Source organism: Mesocricetus auratus, unplaced genomic scaffold (genome assembly GCF_017639785.1).
Source record: "Mesocricetus auratus isolate SY011 unplaced genomic scaffold, BCM_Maur_2.0 Super-Scaffold_100001, whole genome shotgun sequence".
Lineage (NCBI taxonomy): Eukaryota > Metazoa > Chordata > Mammalia > Rodentia > Cricetidae > Mesocricetus > Mesocricetus auratus.
Genome location: NW_024429187.1, coordinates 10,796,932 through 10,806,829, shown reverse-complemented (window position 1 = coordinate 10,806,829; position 9,898 = coordinate 10,796,932). Strand labels below are relative to the sequence as shown.

Below are 9,898 nucleotides of genomic sequence, written 5' to 3'. Positions count from 1 at the left end.
TTAGGGGAGCATTCTACTAACGGAGCAGTAATGCATCCCCAGCCTCCGATATTAAACTTTCCCTGCAGTTATGCTTACCATGATTTAGAGTGTGGCTGCTTTGTGTTAGCTCTTCGGTGTCTCAGCCATGCATAAACACAGGATTAGACTGTGGACATGCACACAAGTAGCCACAACGCTCATGGTAGGTCTGTTACCTAGCAACAAATAACCGCTCCTCATACTTCCCTAACAGATAAGGCCTTGTACAAACTGCTTATCTGTACCATTACCTTGGCTGAACAGGCACGGAGTCCTCTGAGCTCCCCATGGCATCCTCACCTCGGTCGTTCTTACCTCCATACCGTCACCTTGGTGTCCTTGGCTAAAAATCTTCTGTTTCAGTCCTCCGGAAGCCACGTGCCTACCTTGCTTCAAAGTGCTTTTCCCCAAGTATTCAGAGATCGGTGCCCTCGTCTGTCTCCATCCTCCCTTCTTCTCGTAACTCATGAAAACCGCATCTTCAGAATTAGATTCTGTACGTGTAAATCCTGCTGTTTTTAGCTTGGTGGTTATAAAGTGGGTTGGGTCGTCCTTTATTCCCTGACTCGGGAACCCTGGAGATTAAACCCAAGCTAAGATTCAGCACGCTGGGCATGGGTTTCACTATTGAACTACACTCACAGCCCAAGTTCTGATTCCTATATACGCAGAGTCATCAGCGATCAGCGGAGCATCTTTAAGGTATAACCCATTATTGTTCACGTTCGGCCACTCTAGAATTCCTGTGCCTTGGGAAAGGGAGCTCTTCCCAGAGATGTGTGTAGCAGTCATATCTGTCAGACCTTCATTTTCTGGCCTTGAACTCACTACGCAGCCACGGACAGACGGCCTTGCGCTTCTGGTCCTCCTGCCTCTGCTCCCTACACAGGTGCTATGGTTACAGATGTTTACCACCACATCATTTAGGAATCAAAGCCAGGGTTTTGTATGTGTGGAGCAAATACTTCACCACATGAGCTACATCCCAGCCCCATGAAAGCTAATGACTGGAGTGTGGCATGCTTAGTATGTCTATACATGCATACACGTGTGCAGATCATGGGTGTAGGATGAGGTGGCCTCACGCGGCAAGCATCCTTTGTGGCTAAAGTCATCCCCAGAGAATGAACCTTTCACCAGAACGCCACCCTGGACTCTCACACCCACATCTGTTGTGGCTGAGTCATCTTGCACAGTGTGTCCACCTGTCACATGAAACGGTCTTGGAAATTCCTGGGAGAGAGAGGGAGAGAGAGAGGGAGAGAGAGGGAGGGAGGGAGGGAGAGAGAGAGGGAGAGAGAGGGAGGGAGGGAGGGAGGGAGGGAGGGAGAGGGAGAGGTGGGACTTTCACTGAATCAGTAGATACTGGGTTGATACATGTTAACCTTGAACTTGGTGGTACTTAGGACCATGGAGTTACATGGTGCAACCCCACCCCAGGTACACACACACATGATACACACATTCTGTGGGTGTGTATTCAGGAAGCTTATTTAGAAGTCCTTGAACTTGAAGCAATCCCACGGTATCTGAGTGGACTTATTTAGAAGTGCCTGTCAATAAATAATGGTCTCCTGAAAGGGACAGACACTTCCTGTATGGCTGAATACTCAAGTGTTTAGCATAAGTATTAAATTTTTCAGGGCCAATGAGATGGTCTAGCAGGTGACAGCACTTGCCATCATGCCTGACCTCCAGAGTGCATCATCAGGATTCACTTGGTAGAGGGAGAGGACCCAACTCCTGAAAGGTGTCCTGTGGCCTCTGCATGTACACACACATACTTACACACACATACATACACATGCACACACACAGGCACAAACCTGCACACACACATATATGCCCATACATTCATACACAAAAAATTAATTTCAACTCATCATTGCTTTTAATTATTATTCTTTAAGTACACATGTGTATAAAGCTTAAAAGTTACCAAAAGAACACAGTGGAAAGGAAATGTGCCCACCTGATCCCCAGCTGCTTAGCTCTCTCCCTCAAAGCCACTGGCCCAAGTGCAACCTTTTCCTAAGGAGCTGAGGCATCTTAGACTTTGAATACTTAATACTGTTTAGATGTTATTTAGTGTCACGTGTGTGAGTGTGTGCACCTGAGTGTATGTCTGTGCACCACGTGCATGGAGAAGCCCTCGGAGGTCAGAAGAGGCATGGAATCCCCTGGAACTGGAGTTACAGATCGTTATGAGGGACCACGTGGGAACTGAACCCAGGTTCTCTTTGCAAGAACAGGAGGTGCTCCTAACCACTGAGCCATCTCTCTCCCCACCCCCACTTAATTTAATACTCTAAAAAAACATACATCCAAGATAAACTGCTTGCTTGTGGCTGAGGTGTTCTCAGCTGTCCACAACTGTGAAAAGGGAGTTTGCTGGGTGGCCTCTGGCATGGCCATGTGGAGTGTGTGGCTCCTATACGGTTTCCGGGCAGATTTGTCCAGGTGGCAGCTGGAAAGAGAGATCTGGGGCTTAGGAGAGGGGTCTGGGCAGGAGGTGGAAACCAGGGGTAATGCGTTGTTGATGCCACAGTTATGGGCAGCAGCCCACACAGCACGGATAGAGGGGGTGAGGTGCCGGCTGTACAGTGGATCCTGGCAGAGGCTGGAAGGCTCACACCCAAACCAGGAAGGATAAGGGGGGAGTTTATGGTGATCAAGTTCAACATCAAAGTAAGTCCTAATTCTGTACTCTGCTGTTTCCATATAGGAATGTGCCAGAAAGGCAGCCCCCAGGATTCTGGAGAGAGAGGAGCAGGATTCTGTTACTAACAAACTGGGAGACGGAAAAACGACTCACTGAACATCCACAAACGCGCGTGCTGGCAATGTGGGAATATGGAACCAAATCACACAAGTTTGTATCTTTGAAAGCAACAACAGCAGGGCCCCTCAGGACCAGGCTGGCCTCAAATTTGCCATGCAGCTAAGGATAACCTTGAGCTTCTGATCTCTCCACCTCCTGCCCTGAATGCAGGGGATCAAGTGTACACCACCATGCCTGGTTCAGGCAGTTCTGGGGTTCAGACCTGGGGCAGCCCTGCTCTGTCCGCTTATTGCCCCTCACCTTGGTACATTTATTTGTAAGTACCAATGGATCCCCTAAGGTGGCCTTTCCTCCTCCTGGCTGGTGGCACGGAGTGGAAACTCCTGTCTCAGGTTGCCCTGATATGCAAATCACTCACCTGAGCTTAACAGGAGTTTGAAGTCTGTCGCCAAGTCTATTCAAAAGTACCTAGAAACAGAGGGCAGGAGCTCAAGAGAGGGTGCTTTATGCAGAACAAGGGGGGAGGATCAGAGGGAGGAAGGGAGGGGAGAGAAAGGAAAGGAGAAAGAGAAAGGGAAGGAAAGAGAGACAGGAGATATGTTTTATATATTTTAAGTATATATTTATTTTGTTACCTAGGAATTATGCCGTGCCCATTGCACAAACTGTTCAATACGAGAAGACTCTTCCAGTAAACTCATACGCATACAAAGCTGGGAAGTCTGCGTAAAGTCTGTAGACTTGCCCTGTAGGGTTCCAGTTCCAGATTTCAGGGTGAAGCAGCACAGATACAGACAACACAAGATACACGGCCGCTGTGAAAGATCAACAACAGAAGTTTCTTTTTTTAACAGTGACTATTAATATTTACAAAGCAAAGTCTAGGTCCCTGCTAATCATCACGGTCATTCACATTTGGAACAAACTTTTTTGACAGATTGGTAAAGTAAAGGAGCATCAGAACTAAGGAGGGCCAGCGTGTGATGAGACAGCGGGCAGGGGAGGCTAGGAGAACAGAGGGCTGCCCCCTTCTGGAGAATGGCTTGCCCATGCTGGGCGGCTCAGGGGGTCTAGGGATGCACTGTGTAGATGACGTCATGGCCTTTAGACGATGAAGGTCAACCATGCTCACGGAGCTCCCCCAACACACACACACCACACCACACCACACCACACTACTCACACACACACAAACACACACCACACCACACTACACACACACACAAACACACACCACACCACACTACACACACACACAAACACACACCACACCACACCACACTACTCACACACACACAAACACACACCACACCACACCACACTACACACACACAAACACACACCACACCACACCACACTACACACACACACAAACACACACCACACCACACCACACTACTCACACACACACAAACACACACCACACCACACCACACCACACACACACAAACACACACCACACCACACCACACTACACACACACACAAACACACACCACACCACACTACACACACACACACAAACACACACCACACCACACTACACACACACACACAAACACACACTACACCACACACACACACACACACACACCACACCACACTACACACACACACAAACACACACCACACCACACCACACTACACACACACACACAAACACACACCACACCACACCACACTACACACACACACAAACACACACCACACCACACCACACTACACACACACACACAAACACACACCACACCACACTACACACACACACACAAACACACACTACACCACACACACACACACACACACACTACACCACACACACACACACACACAAACACACACTACACCACACACACACACACACAAACACACACTACACACACACACAAACACACACCACACCACACCACACTACACACACACACACAAACACACACCACACCACACTACACACACACACACAAACACACACCACACACACACCACACACACACACACACACACAAACACACACTACACCACACACACACACACACACACACACCTTCCCTGCAACTGCCCCTCGGCTTGCTCTGTGCGATGCTGGGAAACATGTTTTCTCAGCTCTGCAGAGGGCACCTCTCTGGAAACTCATTTGCAAGAAAAACTAAGACCTCACGCTTGGTGGATGACTCACTCCTCCTCCAGGCATTTTCTTCCCCAGACTGCCTGTTGGAGGACATAAATACCTGGCTTGTTTCACCTGCCCCAGGGAAGAATGGAACAAACTCGAGTTCACTCAGGATCCCCCACCAATCAGAGACTGGAGGAATGACCCCACCGAGTCCAGCTTGGGAACCCCTGAGTTTACTTACTGGAGCTTGAGTGTGTGTGTGTGTGTGTGTGTGTGTGTGTGTGTGTGTGTGTGTGTGTGTGGTGCTTGTGGGAGTGGGGAGTGTGAGTTACCCCTCCACACACACACAACTGCACCTCTGAGAAGCCTCACACCCACAAGAGTAAGGATCTCCTTCCAGAGGCATGGAGTCTCTCCTTCATTTACCCTTCCTAAGACTACGTGCATATGTAACAGAATTCACTACAGCTGGGAGGGAGTGCGTGCTGAGGCATCAGATGAGAGTCTAATAAGGCTACCCACCCCCACCCCCACCCCGCTCCTTTGAGGTGACAGGTCAAAAGGCTATCCTTGTTGTCCCCAAGGTTTCCTGCCCATAGCCACAGTTGTTTCAAAGAGTGGAGATGGCTGCTTTTAAGAGAACTTGGGTCCACAGTCTAGCATGTGGAAAACCCTGGGTTCCAACGCCAGCCCCACAAGTGAGACAACAAAACAAAATAAAGTTTCATTTTTTCCCAAAAACGCTCAGGCTCTGGTAACCATGACTCCACTGTGTATTTCAGTGAGGACTGGTTTAGCTCCCACACTTTTACCTACACAATAAGGATAAGCGGCAGCTAGTATGGACCAGCTATGTATGCTGAGCATATACTGGATTAGATGGTCTTCAAAGCTCTTTTGTTCCATAGTTCAGTTGTCTTGGCTCTAAAACATGACACCCTGACAAGGGGAGACAACCTTTTTAAGACACACGAGGAAACACACACACACACACACACACACATACCCCACAGGAGTTTGCTGCACAGGTTAGTGCCCTCCACCCTTCCGCCGTCCACTCCAGGCTTCATCCCTGAACTTCATGAACCCTGCTCACAGGGCTCTGAGGAGCTGCACCATGATCTCATTCTTTTGGGTGGGGTGGAGGAGGGGAGCACAGAGTTTCTCTGTGTAGGCCTGGGTGTCCCAGAACTTACCCTGTAGACAAGACTGACCTTGAACTCGGAGATCTGCCTGTCTTTGCCTCCTGAATTCTGGGGCTAAAGGTGTGTGCCCGCTTGTGATCACGTTCTTCGTCTCCTATTTACTCACTTGTTTATGCCTGTCAGCTTCTGTTAGCGTAGTACACAATCCACTAGCTGGCATCAGAACACAATTCATTAGCAGGCATCAGAACACAATTCATTAGCAGGCATCTTGTCTCGTGTGTCTTGGTTCCTGAAGCAGCAGCATTGCTCACACAGCAAAGTACACACTTTTAGAGAGGAAAAGCCCAACTTCTCTTCTGACAATTTTTCTTTTTTACATTTGTATCCAATTTTATAACCCATCTCCCTCCCTGGTACATTAACTTCTTCAGCCCTTGTGGCCTAGATGTTTGGCAAGTATTTATCTTCCAGCTGAAAAGGCGTGGTCTTTCCATCTTCCCACTTATCCATCAGCTCCTGGCGATGCCATTCTTTCTCACTGCTTGGGTTCAGACCCTACTCCTTCTATTCTCCAGTGATGTGATACCTCCACCCAGGTGGCCTCTGAATTTTCAGTAAAACTGGGACTAGAAGCACCCTATGAACACGGTTATATTCTTACATCTTCCATGCTTGGCAGAGGAGAGTTCTATTTATAGAATTCGCAGTCATTGACAGCATCTGTACACTTAGAGGAAAAAAAGGGGCAAATTCTCACACATCAGAGTCAGTAAGATTACTAGGTGGGGAAACAGTTATATCATAAGAAAACACGACTGCGCCCTGAATCTTCGGAACACCTCTGATTGCTTAATCCAGGCAGGAGTAAGGAATCAGGCTCTGCTCTGGGTGAGGCAGAGAGCCGAGGCTGTGGGAAGGCAGAATTACAGGACTGGGGGGCTGCAACTCTCCAGTAAAATGTAGTGAGCGCCTGAGTTCCATCCCAACACTACAATACACACACACACACACACACACACACACACACACACACAGTACCAGCTCAGTGACTCCTAGAGAAATACATCTGACTTAGGGTCCCTATTTTCTCCCTATAGGGGCCAGGCCCTCACATGGAACCTTGCAGTTTTGTGGTGGATCTGTGAAGGGCAGATACCAGCCCCCCCACCTTGATTTTGTTCCTCAGCCATTAGTTTTATTACGTGTGGGGAGAAGGGAGGTCATTGTCTTGTAGATGGAACTTGAAAAGGATACTTAGTTTTCTCCTATTTTTATTTTGCTTTTGTTTGTTTGAAACAATCTTAACAAGGCAGCCTAGCCTAGTCTCCAACTCCTGGCTTCCCTCTCGACTCAGCATCCGCAGTGCTGGGATTTTACAGGCACCTGCAAGACCCTGCTCTGATGCAAGCTCTGAGAGTTCAGGATCACCCAGTCCTTTCTGAGGGATGGACCAGCAGCATCTTAACCGAGGAGACTGGTCTAAACCTGAGTCCAAGTGCAGTCTAGACATAGATTTCTATTTGCGCAAGATGGGGACGGTCCAGAAGGGCTTGAAAGGCAGGTTTAGGCGACAACTACCACCGCGAGGGCCAGCCCTCATGCTGCAAGATACCGCGGCTGCCGGAAGGTGACCTCCAACTTCAGAGAGCGGGGGGAGAGCGTGTGCTTACTCCAGCCTTGTCCTTGAAGGGGATTGAGCGAGCCGAGGGGAGGGGTAGACCCGGCTCGGGTTTCCAATCACAATAGAGAAAGCTAGGAGGCTGGAGGACGGCGGGCCCCGCCTCCTCCGCCGCCTCCTCCTTGCAGATCCAGGGTCGGCTGTGCAGTCTGCTGACTTTGCGGCGGTTTCCCTTCTCAGCCCTGCAGAGCTCCCTCTTTTCCGGTAGGTTTGAGTCCAGGACCCCAAAGCCTGACTCACACAACAACAGGGTGTGTGTTGGGGGTAGGGATTGAAGAGGGGTAGTTGTTTGACGGAACAACAGGAAGGAGCTACGACACATCCACGCTCTGGGGCCTTCACCCCCGAGCATCCCGGCTCCAGCTTGTTGCTTCTTCGCGGTTTGGGGCGGCCAGCCCTGGGAGCAGAGATGGGCAGGAGGCTGAGGCTGGACTCCGGGATCGGTCTGCGTCCTGCAGGCCGGTCTCAGGCCTGTGTGCTATCATGGGAGACACTTGTGCAGGTGTAAATCAACCTGCCCCATCAAGGCCTTGGTCGGCAGGTGATGGGCATATCACCCACCTGCTGGGGGATACGCGCACGTAGGTGCCAGGGAATCCTGCGGGAGTCCTGTGAAGGTTGGCAGGTCTTGCCCCTGGTGATGGAAAAAGGTCCCTGCGATTCTAAGAATGGGGACAAGGCAAAGTTCTGTCCTGGAAGTCAGGTTCATCTCCGGCTCAGACTGCCCGCCCTGCAGCCGGGTACCAGCGCTTGCTGGGCCTCTTGGATGCTCTAAGGTTTTGTTTACTGCTTGTGTTCATGGTGGAAGGCCTAGACTTGCCCCCGGAGACTTTATTCAAGATGTACGCTGCTGCCTCCCTCCCTCGTGACCTACTTTTCACAGGAGAGGTGGCTTGTGGGCCCCCATCAGGACCTGGGGTGGGAGAGCTAGCTTGTTTGAGTGAGGGAATTCGAGACAAAACCTGGGCTTTTACAGTTTGCATAGAAGATACCCTGCGCAGTGGACGTCAGCCCCCTGGCGTAGTGCACCTGATCTTGTCTAATGCTTCATATCTACAGGAGAAGGGAATGGGGGGGGGGACCCTGAGACTCGGATGTCCCCCCCACTTCTCTCTCCCTACAGTCAGCTGTCTGATTTGACACAGGCCTGTTACAATGCAAAATGTTTCCTTCTCATTTTTACCACCACTGGGGGAGGAGAATGTGTACTTTTGTCTAGATAATCAGAATCTGCCTGTGCTTACTGGATCTTCAACAGTGTGGCTTTTGAAATTACCCAAACTAATTTAAAATGTTTCCAGGACAACCCAGCTGGAGCTAGCCACCGCTTCTGCTTTCCTTTCCTGCTTTTTTGTTTGTTTCTTTGCTTGCTTTCAGGCAGCATCTCAGGAGTCCCAAGATGTGTGTTGGAGGATGACCTTGACCTCCCCTGATCCTCCTTGCCCACACTTCCAAAACGCTGGGATTCCAGGCCTTCCTAATGCTTTCTGGAACCTACCTCACAGATGTTAAGCCAGCTAACAAAAATAAACTTGGTGTGGGCAGGGGCTAGGGAGGCTGTGCTTTTCTTACTGAAGGGCAGCCAGTCTGTTGAAGCCGAGTACAATGCCGGCTCTGTCTGAATTCACTGTAAGGTCCGGGCTGTGTCCAAGCCTCTCAGAGGCATTTCACCTTTGTGTCCACCAGAAAGCCACGGGAGTGGTTCTCGAAGGCAAAATAACCTCAGCGGGACAGATTGGGGGAAAGGTTTAAACTAGCAAAAACAAGTTAGGGAAGGAAAAGGTTGTGTTTGACCCCAGGTTCTTCATTCAGGACAGCCAAGGGTTCTTCTCCACGCAGCCAACTAAGATAGGTTTTGTCACTTAGCCCTTCCCAGGTCAGAAGTGAAGAGCTGGCTGTAGAAAGAGCAGGATGGGCTGTGAAGAGGGAGGGAGCCTCAGCTGATAAGCTAAAAAGGAACAGGCTCAAACAATCAGCATAGATGACTAAGTCTGGTACTTCATTGGGAAGAAGGAACCTGTAACAAGGCGGGCAGGCAGCTCAGTCTGCTTGGTGAGATTTAAAGTGCAAAACTCAAGTCTTTGTCCTCCAGGGGTAAACGGAACCATTTGTAATGGAAATTATAATCATTTACATTGACTTTAAGAAAGCTTGACT

At 49.7% G+C, this 9,898-nt stretch overlaps 1 long non-coding RNA gene across 1 annotated transcript; it reads right to left on the bottom strand.

Moving 5' to 3' along the window:
* Positions 1-1,893: 1,893 nt before the first annotated feature.
* LOC110341419 lies at positions 1,894-7,654 on the bottom strand. Its single transcript, XR_002383359.2, has 4 exons — positions 6,112-7,654; positions 3,439-3,618; positions 3,222-3,271; positions 1,894-2,488 (listed from the first exon to the last, which is right to left on the bottom strand). It is a non-coding gene; the product is annotated as an uncharacterized LOC110341419 (long non-coding RNA).
* Positions 7,655-9,898: the final 2,244 nt, after the last annotated feature.